The sequence below is a fragment of the Macaca fascicularis genome, chromosome 6 (genome assembly GCF_037993035.2).
Source record: "Macaca fascicularis isolate 582-1 chromosome 6, T2T-MFA8v1.1".
NCBI classification, from domain to species: domain Eukaryota; kingdom Metazoa; phylum Chordata; class Mammalia; order Primates; family Cercopithecidae; genus Macaca; species Macaca fascicularis.
Window position 1 is genome coordinate 2,622,766 of NC_088380.1, and position 19,352 is coordinate 2,642,117.

The window sequence follows — 19,352 nt, forward strand, 5'->3', positions numbered from 1 at the left end:
CTTAAGAGTTGCCTCTACTGGGAAAATAAAGAAATGGTGGTTCCCTGATCAGTACTTGGATTTGTGATGAGCTGATATGGGGGACCCTCTGCAAATCCCCACTTTGTGGGGGGCCCAGAGCCACACTTGGATTTGTGATGAGCTGGTATGGGGGACCCCTGCAAATCCCCACTTCGTGGGGGGTCCAGAGCCATACTCGGATTTGTGACGAGCTGGTATGGGGGACCCTCTGCAAATCCCCACTTCGTGGGGGGTCCAGAGCCATGCAACGTTACATAGGTTCAGAGGTCAGAAAGCAAGGACTTCATTACACGCGAATAGTTACAAAGGCATTATTGACGTGCTAGGAGCTTCCCAGGAACAAAATCGATGGTGGTGACCAGCTCTTTGAAGCTATGAAGGGAGCTGTTTTTTGCTGAGATGAGTGTCATTGCATGAGGAGATGGCAGCAGGAAAGAACCGCTGGCCTTTGTTGGCATCATAGCCTCTAACTCCTGGACATCTCCCCTTGGCTGCCATCATAGCCTCTAACTCCTGGACATCTCTCCTTGGCTGCCATCATAGCCTCTAACTCCTGGACATCTCCCCTTGGCTGCCATCATAGCCTCTAACTCCTGGACATCTCCCCTTGGCTGCCATCATAGCCTCTAACTCCTGGACATCTCCCCTTGGCTGCCATCATAGCCTCTAACTCCTGGACATCTCCCCTTGGCTGCTCACCTCAGTGGCCTTTCTCAGAGGAAGGCTCAGAATTTCGAAGGTCGGCTTCACCCCTTCATAGACGATCCAGGAGGGACAAGTGGAGCCTTTGGGGTGCAGGGCACTCGATGAGTTAATTGCACATGAACATAGAAGCTTTGAGCTCTGCCCCCACCGGGACCTGAGAATGTTTCCCCTCCTATTTCCCGGACCTCAATTTCACCTTCAGCTGAGTATTTTGAAAATAGCCATAGGATCCAGACTGGTGGACCACTCAAGGCAGTTAGGATGGAGGAGCTGGCATTCCTCCAGCCTGGGAATCTCGATGAAGTTGCCTTCCCATATGCACAGGAGCGACCTCGTCCCGGGCCTGGGGCTGCAACATGTCCCCATGGAGGGATCAGTTTGGTGTCCTTTGGTCCTTCACTTTCTGCTTCATACACTAGCAAATCACTGGCTCTTGGTAACAAGTTGATATTCAATTGCAGGGGAAGTAAGGAAGAAATGAATCCAAAACATCAAATTTGTTCAATAAGGCAGTTTTGTTTTATTGTCTCAAATACCAGTTTGACCTAGGCTGAAAAAATAATTTGAAAAACTCAAGCTGGAAATGTACATGTCCAATGTCCCATCACGTGGGAAGTATGTGCTGTCATCTCAGACCTGGTAGGATGCGACCAAACGGGGGCAGCGGGGAAGGAGCCGGGTGGGGAAGTGATGCAGGACCTGGCACTCAGGGCTAGCATTGGTCTGGGATTAGCAGCTTCCCTTGTCACCCCTAACAACGTCTTCCTCATATTCTGACAGATGAAGCATCAGATGAATCAATGACCTGAGACAACCCTAAGGGACGCCCACCCGTGCTGTCTTTATCTGAAAACCTCTACTGCTTCTATTTTCCCCTAAACACAAAACATGGTGAAATAAATGCCACTACATAATCATATGCACCTGTATAAAATGTGTGTATATTATATGAATATGTGGGTATATATTTATACCCATGTGTGCATGTATAGGAACCTGCAGAGCTTCATAGTTACATTAATCTAAGATTAATTTAATTTTCATTTCTAAAAACACAAAAATTAGGCTGGGCATGGTGGCTTATGCCTGTAATCCCAGAACTTTGGAAGGCCGAGGTGGGTGGATCACAAGGTCAGGAGTTCAAGACCAGCCTGGCCAAGATGGTGGAACCCCATCTCTACAAAAATACAAAAAAATTAGCCTAGTGTGGTGGCGGGTGCCTGTAATCTCAGGTACTCAGGAGCCTGAGGCAGAGAATTGCTTGAACCTGGGAGGCAGAGGTTGCAGTGAGCAGAGATCGTGCCATTACACTGTAGCCTGGGCAAGAGCAAGACTCCATTTCAAAAAAAAAAAAAAACCAAAAAACCCCGAAAATTAGAGTATTTATTCCAAGGTAATGATAGATTCCCATTTAGTTCCAAGTGTTGCTAGAGACCCTCTGTACCTTCCACCCGGCTTCCCCGTGGTAGGACGTTGCTTAGCTTCAGTGCATCCACACCAGATCCTCCTCTCTGCAGCGTAGTGAGAGGACTTCTCACCGTGATGTGCAGGTCTAGGTTTCTCTCAGGCCAGCCCAGTCCCACTGGGGTGAGGGTGCAGGAAATTGCTATTGGAACAATCCACCGAACTTATTCAGATTGGACCAATTTTACATGCACGTGTATGTGTGTGTTTCCAGTGTGTGTTCGCATGTGTGTGTGTATGTCATGTGGTGCATGTGTTTGTGTGTGTGCATCTGTGCATGCATGAACATGTCTGTATGCTCATGTGAATGTACACATACGTGTGTGTTTCCAGTGTGTGTACATATGTGTGTATATGTCATGTGGTGCATGTGTTTGTGTGTGTTAGTGCATGTGTGAACATATGGGTGCCCATGTGTATGTATGCACACATACGTGTGTGTTTCCAGTGTGTGTGTACATATGTGTATATGTCATGGAGTGCATGTATCTGTGTGTTAGTGCATGTGTGACCATGTGTGTGCCCATGTGTATGTATGCACACATACTTGTGTGTTTCCAGTGTGTGTGTGCATATGTGTGCATGTGTCACACATATGTGGTGCACATATTTGTGTGTGTGCTTGTGTGTATGTGAACATGTGTGTGCCTATGTGTATGCATGCACATGTACATGTGTTTCCAGTGTGTGTGCGTGCATATGTGTGTATATGTCATGCGGTGCATGTGTTTGTGTGCCTGTGTGTTTGTGCATGCGTGAACATCTGTGTGTACACACATGTATGTATGCATGTGCACGTGTGTGTTTAGTTCTATGCAGTCTTATTATGCACGCAGATTCTTATCTCCTCCACGACCACGATCAACATCCACAGCTGTGGCACCACAAAGACCCGGAGCTGTTTCCAGCCACCATCACACCCCGACTTTCTGCTTTCCTAACTCTGGGAAACCACTAATTTTTTCTTCATCTCTATATTTTTATCATGTTAAGAATGTATGATAAATGGAATCATGCAGCATGCAACCTTTTGAGACTGACTTTTTTCGGGCAGCATGGTGATCTTGAGTCCCTCCTATTTGCTGCCTGTACCTACCTGTAACTTTTCCTTTTCATTGCTCAGTGGTAACCTGCGGTGTGGAGGTCCCACCGTCTCGTTAACCTTCCAACCACTGAAGGTCCCATGGGTCATTTCCAGCTTTTGGCCATTATGAATAAAGCTGTCACAAGCATTTCTGTACAGGGTTTGTGTAGACATAGAGTTTCATTTTTCTAGGGTAAATGCCCAAGACTGCAGTTTCGGGGTGGTATGAGAAGTATGCGCATGTTAGTTTTGCGAGACACTGCCCTACTCTTTGGGAGTGATGGCAGCATTTCACATTCTCTCCATCAACGTGTGAGTGATCCAGTTTCTCCATGTCCTCACCAGCATTCGAAGTTGTCACTATTTTTTATATGATTAACAATGAAATTATTCAGAAAAGTGAAAAGTATACATATCTGTACATTTGGACATCTGCTCTGTTTTAAAAGTGAGGTTTTCCAAGAAATTAAGCTTCCATTTATAGTGAGGGATTAGTTTCACGTAGGTGAGGTTTATTTACACACCCAAAACAACAGGTCAACCCCAATGGGGGAGACATGAACCGGTTTGGCTTCTTGAAGAAAGAAGACTCTGCACAACCGAAATTTTCACTTTTCATTGGTTTTCTTCATCAAGGATGTAAAAGGTAATTTTCTCCCAGAGAGTCAAGCTCACTTTAGAATTGGGGACCAATCTGCCGGGACACTCGCCGTTTGCTGAGGGAGACTGAGGGAGTGCTCCGCGAGAGGGAGGAGAAGATGCTTCTGGAGCCCCGGATGCCCGTAGGCACCTGTCATCCCTTTATACACATACGGGGAAACTGAAATATTCAGGAACTTAAAGGACCTCACGAGGGAGCTCAGTCAGCAAGGCAGACAACAGACACTGTGTCCTTGTGTCTGGGCTGGCAGCAATTTGGTGCCTCAGAGGAAAGGTGGCTTTGAAGGCCTTTCAGGGCCCCAGTTCTCATACCTGCACTGGGTCTAGAGATTGGGGATACAGTTGGATGGATCTGCAGATGGGTCTGCAGACCTGGGTCTGATGCAGGATCCATAGCAGGGTCCGCACCTTGGGAATGTTTCTTCTGCAGCACAGGCTCCCTCAATTCTCCAGTTATAGCTGCAGGGAAGGAGCCACAGGTTGGGCTCTGATGTCCTGCAAAGAAGAGGGGGCAGGTAGAGAGGGGTCTTGCCTTGTCCGCACCGATCCACAGCCAGGGACCTTCAGAACAGCTGCCAGACAATGTTTGATCAGGGATGAAATAGGCCGAGGTGACAACATCCTGCTCTCCCTGCTTTTCAGGGATAGTCATTAAAAATGAAACAAGGCACAAAGAGGCCCAGAAGGCCCCGTGCTCTCTGCAGATACAAGAGAGAGAGAAGTTCACAACACGTCAGCAACAATATCCGTTTGTGTTGATTCCTCCGACCCGCCCAGTGGCCTTCCTGGCTGGGGCCAAGGAGGATCCGCGAGAGACAAGGGGGTGGTGTTTGAAGATACCCCTAGGATGAAGGATGGTCTTGGGGACGAGGGCTCAGGAAAGCCGTCTCTCTTTGCTCATCAAGGGGAGGTCTGCCTTGAGCATACTTGGAAAGAAGTTGCAGCCCCGTACCACGTGCCACAGTCTGTAGTTGAATGTTTGGAGGTTTTCAATTTTCCTTTAATAATACATTGATGTGGGCAGCTTGGGAATGCCGAACACATTCTCCCCACAAACGTTCAACTGCTGGGAAGGGCCTCGCCATCTGGCAAAGTGTATTCAGGGAGGAGACCGCTCTGGAGCCTCCCCGCCAGCCTCGTGGTTCTGAGGAAGCACCGGCTCCGCAGGCCGACTTCCTCAGTGTTTGTTGAAGAGTGTTTCCTCTGGCTTATGGAACAAAGCAGCTGTGGGCCACGGCCATCAGTGGTCGGCTTTCCAGTGGAATCCTGCGAGGGCTTTCTTGAGACGACCAAGCTGTAGGAATTTCTGCAGTGGAACTGGGATCAAAATGCTGGGGAGGCCATGAGCCCCAGGGCCAGACCATCAAGGGGCTTCAAGACCAGCCCCTGCCCGCTATGAATGCGTTTGTCCATGTCCCAGGAGGAAAACTCATTATGTCTTGCATTTTTATTTATACCTTGGGTGGTGTGTTAGGACATTCTTGCACATAAAGGAATACCTGAGACTGGGTAATTTATAAAGAAAAAAGGTTTAATTGGCATGTGGTTCTGCGGACTGTACAAGAAGCACGGTGCTGACATCTTCTCTGCTTCTGGGAGGCTTCAGGGAGATTTTACTCATGGCGGAAGGCGAAGCGGGAGCAGGCAGTCACGTGGCGAGAGCGGGGAGCATGTGGGTGGAGGAGGAGGTGCTATACACTTTTAAACAACCAGATCTTGGGTGGACTCACCATCACCAGGACGGCACCAAGCCACGTGGGATCCACCCCCACCATCTAAACGCCTCCCACCAGACCCCACGCCAGTGCTGGGGACCACATCTCAATATGAGATCTGAAGAAGACATCCAAACTATGTGCAATGTTTTCTGCTTGTTTGTTTGTTTGTTTCCAAACATAAATATTGGTTTGCTAAACCTTCCAAGTATAGCTTCAGAAAATTGCCTACTGCAACTGGGGGGTTTAATGGCAGAAACCACATGGCCTGGGCTGGGGAGATGGTCCACCCTCTGCCCTCCTCTTGGTGACTGACCGCCACCGACCCCAAGGTACCCAAGCAAGCTGGATGCCTTCCAATAAGGCTGGCCCCAAGGTCTCCCGGTCCTGAGACATTTAAAAGAAAAGCATATTGGGAGACCGAGTGGGCAGATCGCTTGAGTTCAGGAGTTTGAGACCAGCCTGGGCAACATGGTGAAATCCCCTCTCTACAAAAAATACAAAAATTTGCCGGGCATATTGATGTGTACGTGTAGTCCCAGTCACTCAAGAGGCTGAGGTGGGAGGATTACTGGAGCCTAGGAGATGGAGGTTGTAGTGAACCGAGATTGTACCACTGCCCTCCAGCCTGGGAGGCACAGCAAAACCCTGACTCAAAAAATAAATAAATAAAATAAAATAAATAAATAAAAATAAAAAGATTATAGAAAATCTATTCTCTGTGAACTCCAAAGACATTCGTGGCATAAAGAAATGTGCATATGCCTTACAAATGGAGATCTTCCTGGAGTCCCAGCAGGCAGAATGGAAGGAGGGACAGACGCCTTGTCTGTGAATTCCCGGGTGTGTTTGTGAGCCTCACAGTTTCCAAGGACCACCTCACCCCGGCTGTTCTGTGTCTGGCTTTCTGGGTGCTGCTAAGACACACTGAGGTTTGAGAACTTGAATCTGGTTCCAGAGCTCACATTACAGATGATGAAACCACTGCTGGGGACGATGCTTTGGCTAATCGAGGGCACAGGGACCTTCAGTAGCAGTGCAGTGAGTCTATTGTGGAACAACAGAGCATGTCTGTGTTGGCCCATGGAGTCGCACCGAGAGTTCTGGGACAGGCCGCCTCACATTGGTTGAGTGAATAATGGAGACACAGAAGGCCGAAGTGGAGGATCCTTGCATCTCCCTGCCCCTGCAGTCCTAGGTCCTTTTTATTCTTTCTTTCTTTTCTTTTCTTTTTTTTTTTCAGACGGACTCTCACTCTTGTCACCCAAGCCGGAGTGCAGTGGCGTGATCTCGGCTCACTGCAACCTCCACCTCCTGGGTTCAAGGGATTCTTCTGCCTCAGCCTCCTGAGTAGCTGGGATTACAGGGGCCTGCCACCATGCTGGCTAATTTTTGTACTTTTAGTAGAGACGGGGTTTCACCATGTTGGCCAGGCTGGTCTCAAACTCCTGACCTCAGGTGATCTGCCCGCATCGGCCTCCCAAAGTGCTGGGATTACAGGTGTGAGCCAGCCTGCCTGCCTGCCTGCCTGCCTTCCTTCCTTCCTTCCTTCCTTCCTTCCTTCCTTCCTTCCTTCCTTCCTTCCTTCCTCTCTCTTTCTCTTTCTTTCTCTCTCTCTTCCTTCCCTTCTTTCCTTCCTTCCTTCCTTCCTTCCTTCCTTCCTTCCTTCCTTCCTTCCTTCCTTCCTTCCTTCCTTCCTTCCTTCTTTCTTTTTCTTTCTTTCTCTGTTTCTCTTTCTCTCTTCCACTCTTCTTCCTTTCCTTTCCTTTCCTTTTTCCTTTTTCTTCTTTTCTTTTCTTTCATAGGGAAATACAAGGGATCAACGAAGAAGGGTGTGTACTCTGCAGTTGTCAGCAGGCACTCCTGGGGTGTGCAGCCCGAAGAGCAGGCTCCTCTTTGGGGCTTGGGCTGGATGCTCTTTGTCAGAACATGATGTGGGATCCATGAGCACGAGAAGCTCCCAAAGACTGCTGCTCCGCCCAGCTCCTGACCACCTGGCTGAGGTTGAGGCTGCCCAATGCATACGCCTTCAGCCAGCCCATCTTCCCTCCTCTGTGGGAACTTCCTTGGCTCCACACTGGTTCTCAGCTTCACAGCGAGGCAGCTCTGGGATCTGTGATTTTCCTGTCCAGCTTGGCCTCAGTGCGGAGAGACCCGCCTCCCACGCGAGGGTGAGAGAGGCTGAGCTCTCTTCCTCCTTGTGATTTTTCTAATAGGTATGAGTCAGCCCCCCAGGAGGGTGACGCCAGACCCCTGACATCCCCACACCAGTTCCCAGAAGCTGGCTCAACACCTGGGCAACCCCAGAGATGCAGCCAAAGTCATGGCTTCCTGCAGGGCAGAAGGAGCCGCAGGCAGGCCTGGCACTTCATGCAGGGGCAGCCCGAGCACCAGGAAGGTGTGGAGTGCTAGTCAGCCTGTGTCTGTCCCGAGCATGGGGCATGGGCCAGAGTTGGCCTGTGTCTGTCATGAGCGTGGACGCTGGGCCGGGAGCCGAGTCTGTCCTGAACATGGATGCTAGTCTGGGAGCTGTCTCACTCCATCTCATGTGGTCTCAGGGGTGTCTCACCACATGGGCCCTAAAATATTAGGGTGTTTAGGGAGCAGCAATGCTTATCTCAGGGCCACTGGCCCCTGGTCACATAGCAGGATGGACACCCTCCATGTAGGCTCAGGCATATCTGCCTCCAGAGCCCTTAATTCTATCCCGATCAAGTTTGCATTTGTCTGTTAAGTTTGTTATTAAAAGCAGGTCATCACGAACAAATGGAACTGAGCCTTCTCTTCTTTGTTGTGTGTAATTCCCTGCCCTGGGCCATGAGTCTCATGGGGACAGCAGGTCAAAGTCCCTTTGGTCACTGGATAGGACCTGGACACGCAGCTCATGATTGGTGCAGACTCCTGAGGCCACATCTCTGCCTCACATGCTCTTGACTGGCAAAGGAAGACAGACATTAAGACAGAGAGGACATTGTGTGTCTTTGTCAGCTTTGTCAAAACTCACACGGCTGTAGATGTGTGGCTTTATTTCTAGGCTCTCGATTATGTTCCATTGGTCAATGTGCCTGTTTTGGTACCAGTACTGTCAAGTTTTGGTTACTGTAGCTTTGTAGTATAGTTTGAAGTCAGTCAAATGTGTGATATCTCCAGGTTTGTTCCTTTGGCTTAGGATTGCTTTGGATATTTAGGCTCTTTTTTGGTTCCATATGAATTTTAGAATAGTTTTTCATAATTCCATAAATAGTTCTGGGATAATTGGCTAGCCATATGCAGAAGATTGAAACTGGGCCCCTTCCTTTCACCATATACAAAAATAAATTCAAGATGAATTAAAGACTTAAATGTAAGACCAAAACCTATAAAAATTCTAGAAGAAAACCTAGGAAATATCATTCTGGATGTAGGCCTGGCAAAGACTTCATGACAAAGATCCAAGAACAATTGCAATAAAAGCAAAAATTGACAAATGAGGGGTCCCCTAATTAAACTATAGAGCTTCTGCACAGCAAAAGAAACTATCAACAAACAGACACCGTACAGAAGGGGAGAAAATATTTGCAAATTATGCATCTGCAAAGGTCTAATATATAGAATTTATAAGAAACTTAAACAAATTAACAAGCAAAAATCAACCAACCCCATTAAAATGTGGGCAAAAGACATGAACAGACACTTTTCAAAAGAGGGCATACACACTGCCAACAAGCATATGAGTAAATGCTCTACATCATTCGTCATTAGAGGAATGCAACCAAAACTACAATGAGATGCCATCTCACAGCAGTCAGAATGGTTACGATTAAAAAGTAAAACAGTAACAGATGTTGGCAAGGTTGGGGAGAAAATGGAACACTTCTACACTCTGTTGAGAAGTCAATTTGGTTCAACAACTGTGGAATGCAGTTTGGAAATTTCTCAAAGAACTTACAAGGAAACTATCATTAGATCCAACTCTCCCATGATTGGTTATATACCCAAAGGGATATACATTGTTCTACCATAAAGATACATGCACACATCTGTTCATCACAGCTCTATTCACAATAATGAAGACATGGAATCAACCCAGATTTCCATCAATAGTAGGCTGGAGAAAAAAAATGTGGTACATGTACCTCATGGAATAATCTGTGGCCACAAAAAAGAGTGAGATCACATCCTTTGCAGCAACAGGGTTGGCGCTGGAGGCCGTTAACCTAGGCAAACTAATTCAGGAACAGAAAACCAAAGACTGCATGTTCTCAGTTATAAGTGGGATCTAAATATTGAGCAATCACGGACACGAAGAGAGGAACAACAGACACCCAGGTCTACTTGAGGGTGGAGGATGAGGGGAGGATGAAGATGAAAAGAAATACCTACCAGGTACCATGCTTATTACCAGGATGATGAAATAATCTGAACAACAAACCCCTACGACATGCAACCTGCACATGTACCCTGGAAACTAAAATAAAAGTTTTTTTTTTTTTTTAAAAAGAGAAAGGGCATTTGCTGCTGCGAGCCCCAGCTCAAGGCACTGTGCTTCCGCTTGTCAACCCCTTTTCCTGCGTGGATGAACATCTCTTCAGTGATTTTCTTTTTAGTCTCCAGGCAGGCACCTTTAGAGGCCACAGCTGCAGAACCCGGGGCCACCTTTGGGCCAGAGCTACCTCTGGGGGCATCCGCAGAGGTGAGAGGTCACCAAGAAGAAAGCTCCGGAGCCTTGGGAATTTGGAGTCAGGGGTGGGTCCTGTATGGGGATGTTTTCTTCCTGAGAACCCTGAAGGTGAAATAATGACGTCAGGTTTTCCTTACAGAAAAATGAGGCCTTACATGCCGAGTGGTGCATATTCCTCAATGACTCATTTGTGACATTCTCCTTACACAAAACCTTTCTGGAATTGGCCTAAGGATGCGTCAGGGTAGCAGGGGAAGTGGGTTAAAGGGCACGTGATGTGCTTCCCACAAAGTAGGAGGAGGCAGAGATGGTCCCACATTGAAACTGAAATCTTCCTTTGTGGCTGTACCTTGAACCAACACTGAGGATGAGTCTGAAAATACGTCTACAGAATATTGCTGTCCGTATTCATCGTCAGTGTCATTTAAATTACTGATTTGTGAAGGATTGTGACTGCTGGTGTTAACGGGGGAAATGGATTTCGGTGGATGCCTGCGGAAGGTGCTTCCTCCCTCAGCCTCGGTTTTCCTTTTTGAGGCCACGTTAGGGCACAGCGCTCTCCTGTCACCTGCCTGGCACAGTCACCACCCACAGACACACAGACAGAGTCCTGCCAAGGCAAAGGCGAGGAAATGGATCCCCACAAAGGCTTATGTATCTGTGTCTTTATTCACTTATGGAAGAAACGGCAGGAGTCGCTGCCATTTTCATTTGCCTACGAAGGGACAAATACTGGTTTATTTTGTGTGTAAATTGTATAACTTTAAATGTCAACAAATACATTCTGTGATACTCTTAGGAATTTTTTTACATTAAAATTAAATTAGAATGTGCATTTCCCGTTCTGTGTTGGAAGCCTCCTGCAGCCTGTCTTCCACAGGTATTAATTATCGTGCACGTGCCCTCTGTGTGCTGTGCTTGGTTACATCACACATCTTCCAAAATAAGATACTCCAAATATTCAGGTGAGGATTCAATAAATAAAACAACTTACAAACCATTCCTTAGAAAAAAAGCATTTTTCAAACATTTTATCAACTCAGACGTGGGTTTCATTTATATGGTAATATTCAAAGGGCCCCTCTCGTGTTACCTTTCCAGGCCTCTCTGAGTAAATCCATTTTCAATCAGGGGTTTCACCTTGTAGGAGCTGTGACTCAAGGTTGCCCTGTGTCCATCCCTGGCCAGCTGACACTCCAGGGATATTATTCTACAGTCCACAACATGCACACTATAAAACAATACAGCATCACTTGGGAAAATTACAAGACCAGAATTTTTTCTCAAACTTACTAAATTTATGACAGTAAGAAGTTCATTCTGTCAGCAAAGGCTCTCCTTGAACATCCAGGGATGGGAGTTTGCAGGGCCCCTGTGTGCCACATCAGAGGTGTCACCAGTGCACCCAGTACCATTGGAGTTTGGAAATGTTAACAAATCTACTTACTGAAAAGGATTTTCTTTTTAAAAAAGGAAAGAGATTTTATGTCAGCAAACAGATGGCACACTGAGGAGATACAACCTTGGTTCAAAACAAAGGTGTGCTCTGAGAGAACAAAGAGGGGGGAATATCTTTTACAGAGAAAGTTCCCACCGAGGTTTCCACCCTTGTCCACTATGCAAATGAGAGATGCAAACATGCTCAGTTCTGATTGGTCCGCTCAGGTCACAGTCTTCCTAGGTCCAGGAGGTGAAATGGATTTTGCAGGCAACCATCAATTCAGACACTTGAACAGGAACAGAGTTGGAACACTGAGCACCCATGTGGCCTCGAGTCAGCCGCTGGCCTCTGGGTTCTATTTGAATTTAGGACCAGTTGCAACTCGAGATCTGTCTTGAGGGACTGGCTCCTTCAGGGTTCACAGAAGTTTTCCTGGCTTCTTCAGGCACCCAGCCTCCCTGTGCCACGGATGGTCCGGGGTGCCTGTTGCAGGGTCATCTGTGGGGTGCTTTCCACCCAGGGCCCAGGAGGTTATGTGCCTCCCTTTTCCCTAGGTCCTGTCAAGGGACAGTTCTGAGGCTTCAGAATCCAGCTGGGGATGACTGGAGCTTTGAAAGCAAATTTGCATGAAAAAAGCACCACTTCAAATTTGTTACAGAGAAATTATTCTAATGGGTGTTAGAAACAGAGAGAAGACTTTACTCAAGACTTGCAACCGGAGAGAGGGGCTGAGTTCAACTTAAATAAAAGAAGGGCCAGCAGAGATGTATGGTGGGGTGAGTGGAAGGGAGCCGGAAAACCACCAGGAAGAATTTGGCCGGATACCAAGAGTGCAGGAGGAAAGGTCTGGCCGGATGTCGCGCTGGGGGATCCTTCCTAGGCTGGCTTAGGAGTTTTGCTAACACTGGGCTCAGCTGAACAAGGACAAGCCCTCACGGAGAAGAAGGCTCAGAGGAGCCTCATGAATGTCCGGTTTAAAGAGTCTCTGTCCCGTTGGTTAGGGGGCCTGTGTCTGCGAGCTTTTACATTCGAAGGCCTATTGTTGAATAATTATCAATCACACCTCTTTTCTTCTCAGTCCTCAAAAGGGATGAACCCCACAATCCCCAGACCACAGATGGATCTCCCATGAGGAGAGGAGCTCTCAGGGAAGGCGGTTTTGGATACAGCAGGTTTCCCCATTATGCTATCCGTCAGTATTCACCTTTCCTCCGGGGCACGTTTTAGCTCATTGAGCCAGAGGTCGGGTTAAGGTTAGGGCAGCCCTTCAAATACCTCCATTTAATTAACTAGCACATTGGACATGGGAAGTTTCAGGCAACAGTTGGTAAAGAAAGGAAATGTAAATTTCCATCAAAACAGAGCTGAGTGTTAAGTCCAGGGAAGCACGTAGAGAACGCCCACTCAGGTATAAACACACATTGCATTTTATGCAAACGAGTGTGACTAAATGCATTCATACAAATATGCAAATTCTGAGATTTAAAAAGATGGCTCACACATTCCTTTTTGTTCAGTCCAGGCAGAGTTTTCTTTTCTCTCACCCCTTCTGTGATTTCACACAAGAACAATCATATTTCTACACATCTTTTACTTCTTAAAGACGCTCCAGGATCTTTCTCTGTGAGGCAGCTTTCTTGGTCCTTCTCCGTGCTACCTAGTATTTCACTGTGGGGATGAACCAGGATTACCGGAGTGGCTTCTCGCCCTGCTGCGGGCTTTTTGCAGCTGTGAACAAACTTGCCTCTTGCGACTTTGCAAATGCTGGCACTTTTAGGGGTAGGAGATTGATTCCCAAGGGTCAGATGACTGGGTCAAAGTGTATGTGCTTCCCTAATTGTAATAGATTTTGTTTTTCACAGAGGTTGTTGAACTTTGCATTTCCACCCTCGGTGTGAGTGCTCTTCCTCTTACCTCTCGGAGGCTGCAGAGTGGCATTGCTGGTTTCAACTTTTGCCATCATGACCTTCACTTGCACATCCCTCCTTCCACAGTCTGAGCACTGTTTCTTGCCCTATCGTCCATTGCACCTGCTCATCTCTGAGCTACCTCTTCCTCTGTGTAGCGGATTTTCTCTTTGGACCTGCTACATGTACTCTTTTTCCAAATCTCTTGCTTGTCTATTGACATTTTGTTGCATTTTCACCATAGGAAGTGATTTTGATGTGTGTGAGGTCAAAGGCATCTCCTTTACAGCTCCAGAGCTCCCCATCAGCCAGCAGCCCGTGGTATATGTGTGGACTCCCAGGAGCGTCTGCAGTGAGCTTATTATTTTATCTTTCTCCAGTAAGTCTTTCATCTGTCTGCATTTTACTCCTATTGCTGGTGGAAGGCAGGAGTGTGACTTTCTTTCCTTCTAAATGAGAGTGGTGCAGCTGCATTGATGGAACAGGAAGCCCCTCACTGACGCCGTCAGAACCACCCTTATCCTGTACTCAGCGGATCTCACACCTCCCGGCTTCTAGGACCTGCGTTTTCCACTGGCCCATTCCCCGACCAGCACCACACTGATTTTAGTGCAGCGGCTGGATGGAATCTTCTGGCGTCTGTGGCAAGGCCTGCGTCGTTCTTCTTGTGGCCCTTCCCGGGTGATCGTGGACAAATTTCAGTCACCCTGCTCCTCTCAGCCTCGCCCAGGTCCCTCCCCTGAGGTGATGGGCCTGATGCTCCCCTTCCCAGCTCACATGGCATCGCGGTTTCCGCCACACTCACGGTCGACACCCGTGTTCCCACGGTGGTCTGCAGGGCTTTCCATGACCCCCTCGCAGTGAGCCCCTTCCCTGAGTCGCCCCAGCCACACTGGTCTCTGGCCTGGAGCACAGTCCATGTGTGTGCACGACCAACGCCTCCGTTGCCTTCCCGTGTCCGCATCACAGAAGCCCACCCTGGATGCATCTGGCAAACTACACTGCCTGCACCCGCCCACCCAGCCTGCTGCTGTCTTCCTCACAGGTGTGGCGCACGGGCGGAAGCAGGGAGCACAGGAGCAGCAGGAGCTCTGGGCTGCGTGCAGGGCCTGGTCTGAGGAGCAGGAGCTCTGGGGAGTGTGCAGTACCCAATCTGAGGGCCTCTCCCTCTTGCGTGCCTGCTCCACTTCCCGTCTTGTCTCTCCCCAGCTGCATCCTAACAGTTACCCTCTAAGGTTACCTTTAGTTCCGGTGCGACGGGGGTGCAGGAGAGACAGGGAACGCCTCCTACAGTGGCCTCAACTGTGGCCCCAAAGAGATGTGTCCGCATCTTAACCCCCAGAAGCTGAGAATATGGCCTTACTTGGAAAAAGGTCCTCAAAATTAAGTTAAAGAAGTCCAGATGAGATCATCCAAATTTAGGATGGGTCATAAATCCAGCAGCAACTGCCCTTGGAGAGACACACAGGGAGGAGGCTGCATGAGGATGGAGGCGGGGGTTGGAATGATGTGACCCCATGCCCAAGAGCACTAGGACCCCAGAGGCTGGACAAGGCAGGAAGATTCTTCATCCAGAGCCTGCAGAGTCTGAAAACCCTGGACCACACAGCAATGGCAAGATTGCCCATGATGGACATATCCTAGGACCAGAGCCCACACTGTTGGGTGAAGCCAGGGTTTGTTCCCTGGAGGGCATCCAGGAGGCAATGCAGAGCACCAGAGGCTGATCTGTGGGAGGGAATGAGGGAAACACAAGATCACCACGTCCACAGCCAGGGGAACAATAGGCACTGGGCCAGGAAGCCGGTACTTCCTTCCAACACTCCAGAAAGGGCCATCCTGAGGGCTGAGCTGCATAGGGGATGGGGCCAGGAAACCAAGAGGGCAGACAGGAGCCAAGTTGCTGCCCTGACACAGACACGCCAAGCAAATAGCACAGGGTGGGCTGGCTGGACCCACCTCTGGAGGGGCTTCAGATCCATTTCTGCAACTAGTGCCTGGATACCCAGGCCACACACATCCCTGACCAGACACACACATGCAATCAACACACACAGGCCTGGCCTGGGCACACACACCCACACATTTGCAAAGACGTGGAAATGTGCTTGTCTATAATGAGGAAGGACACTTGCATTCAAGTGAGCTCCAGTGCACGTTCTGCAAAGTGAAAATCAGCTTCGAGAAACCCAAATGCTTGGACATCCACAACTCCTGTGGGGATTTATGCTTCCTGTTCCAGAAAGCACTCGTATTTCCTAACAGATAAGATGCAGGAAACGCACACGTGGATGCGTGGGCCTCGCTCGCTGCCTGCCGCCGTCCCTGCCTTTGCATGACACTGCCTGCCTGTCCTAGACCCGCCCAGCCCCTGCAGTCACTCCTCACACCTGCCCAGCACAGACCATGATTCTGCTCAGTTGCCTTTGGGGACTCACGCTCTAAGCGCAACCAAACAGAATGTCAGCACACACGCAGTGTACTTTCGGCAGCATCAAAATTTTAGTCATGTTTATCACATTTTTTAATGATAAAAAATTTGGTTTCATTGCGAAAGAATAAATCCATTGGCTCAAATCCCAGGGGCCTGTGCTTCTTCCTTAGGTTTAACTTTTCTCCAATGAGTGGCTTGACCCTGGGACACACATCACTGGCTTCAGAGACTGCAGATTCGGAGGCAGATGCCAGCAAGTTGTCCAGGCTGAGGCTTGAGGCTACCGCAATGCTGGCTGGGCTGGGGTCTCCTTTCTTCTTCCACTCCAGCAGTGCGGGGAGCCGGCTGAGCCCCAGCAGCATCCCCAAGGGCTGGGGGTGATGTGAGCACAGGCCGGCATGAAGGCGGCTGCCAGGGCCTGGTCTCAGTTCCACGCCCTCCCCATGAGGTGGGCGCTGAGGGCTTCCAAGTGCCCTGGATCAGGGAGTGACCTTTTCCCACAAGTCTGGCCCCCTGTACACCATACTCCACAAAACGGGGTGCAAGTGCTTCCTCCAGCACTGCCCTGAGCGGCAGTTTCACGCCATCGCCTCTTCTGCCTGGGGTTGTTTGCAGCTCTTCTAGGGCATGGAAGGAAGAGAAGGTACGCCCAGGTGAGGTGAGGAATCCCTTGCTGTCTGTTCTATGTTCTTGTTTCAGTTTCTAAACAATCTCAAAAGGCAGGCATGTGAGTTCTAGCTTATAAATAAGGAAACTGAGGCAGATACCGTGCTTCCACTGAATGGCTAAAGGTGCTTCAGAGTCTGTGTCTCATTTACAGGGATGGTTTTGTGTGGGCAACTCTGCAGACCCAAAACACTGACTGGGGGAGCAGACGCGGAGCCACATCCCACGCTGTTGGCCACCTGGCCTGTGTGGTGTGCCTGTTCCCTGACAACAGCTGCCCTCCCATGCGGCCATGTCCTGCCCACCATGCTCAGGACCAGCAGGGAGGGTGTTAGGCTTAGGGTCTGGCCATGTCACGTGTCCTGGGCAAGAGTTTATCACTGGTGATCTTTCTGCTCTCAGATCTAACCTCATGCAGAGAACTTGGCTCTGAGGGCCAGGGCGCTGGGGTGGTTTTGGGCAAACTCACCTGGTATCTCCGTGCTCTGGTTTCATCCCCTGAGGGGGAGGGGTGACTTCCTGACACAGCTATCGGGACTGTGGCTGGGGCCCAGTGCCCAGTGGCATCACAACAACAGCCCTGGAGGCTGAGGTCCATCATTCGCCATGTGTCTCAGAAGGCAGCTCCCCACGGGGGAAGAAGAGAAGATGCCACCGCACGAGTTCGCTCCTGGAGGACTCACATGAGTCACGTGATGGGTCTTGGAGAAATAAATGCAGCTCTGGTGTTGCCCCTGGGCCCACTGCAGAGGTTTGCAGGCTGCCAAGCACGTGCCTGCCATCCAGAGGGGAGGGTGGAGTCCCCACGGGAGCCACGTCCTGGTTGGGTGTTGGGGCCTGGTGCATGGTCTGGCTGTGGCTGCCCTTCATGGAAGGCACTCCCCAAGTGTCTGCAGGACACAGCACTGATGTAGGAATCTGCTGCAGAGAGCAGAGGGCCAGGCTGCTCCGAGTCCCTGGGGACTGAGAGCTTGGAATGGCACCTCCCCAGGCAGGCCTCAGGGGCAAGGTGTGTCCAAGGCTTTCTCCTCGCATCTCTGGGACCTGCAAGAGGACAGGCACAGCCGTCAGCAGCTCACCCCACCGTGGCTCCCTGGGCGGCTCCTCAAAACAGTCGTGCTTGGGCCAACATGATTTTATAGAGGAGAAACTAGCTTAAAAGAGGGTAAGTACTTTATCCAAGGTGGGCCAGCTTCCGTGGAAAAGCTCGTATTTTAAATGATTCTGTGTAATGCCAAAAAGGCTGTGTTTGTTACCCTGGGATCCCAGACTTTTCCATCTCCTTCACTCTTCTCTTCCCTTAGATTCTCCCATTTCTCTCTCCTGTCTCCTCCTTTCCCTGTCTCTCCCTCTCTCCTTCTCTCACTCCCCTTCTCTGTCTGTCTCTGTCTGCCTGCTTTCTGTCTCTCTCTCACACTCGCTCCCCTTCTCTCTATCTCTGTCCCTCTACCTCTCTCTCAGGCTTTTGTCTCTCCTTCCCTCCCCCGGCAGTGGAAGGGCCTCTAGGACTTTCTTCCGGAAGTTTCCCTGCACGTGGGGAGCTCCTCTGCTCCTAAGCAGGGACCCTTTCACGCTCATCTCCCATGTTCCCTCCGGGGGCTCTGCGCTCACTCACCCCAGCCTCCACTCCTGCCCTCATTCCCCTCTTTCCTTTAGCTGAGGGAACAGGGTATCTGAGGCTTGCTGTTAGATAAACCTGTCTCATGACTAAACTTCCCATGTCAAGCAGTGAACAGTCTTCATCCCTCATTGAACAGGAGGTAAAACAATGGATTGGTATGTCAGCTGAGTTGTTTAAAATTGCGTGTGGACTTTGTTGGCCTTCTTGTCTCTAAGTGGTCTGCATGGAGATGGAGTCCCCAGACACCTTTACAGAGAGCGCCTGGTGTCCGAAGTCTAACAGGAGAGTCGGGACCTGCCCACTGCTTCGTTCCACCTTGAATCCCCCCAGATGCTGGAAGCAAACACACACTGGCGTGTTTCACCCACTCATCTTCGAGGCCTCCAGAGCTGACTTGAATCACGCACAACACAGTGAATCCAAGCTGGAGCGGGCAGCTCCCCGCTACCCTAAGAGCGTATGAGACTGGCTCTACTGCCCTGTCTGACCCCACACACCTGCCGAGCTGGCCCCTTGCTGCCTTTTTTTAATTTAGGAAGCCCAGGTGGATTCCCACATCCCCACATTCACATTTTCTTCTGAAAATGGACCGCCATAATTATATGTTAAATATGATTCAAATCTGCAGGGAACTGTGACTGAATAAGCATGGAAAAATTAATGAAAAGCTTAATTATTATAATAATACCATTAAAATCTAATAAAGAAAGAAAAAAGTGGAGTTCATTTTATTTTAGCTTGGGCATCTAATATCATTTTTCCCCCTTTAGCAGAACTATAATTAAGTTAGACTTGGGTTTTCAGAAGAGCTGAATTATCTGCATTGGTGCTTAAAAATATTAGGGAGCGGCCGGGCGTGGTGGCTCAAGCCTGTAATCCCAGCACTTTGGGAGGCCGAGACGGGTGGATCACGAGGTCAGGAGATCGAGACCATCCTGGCTAACACGGTGAAACCCCATCTCTACTAAAAAATA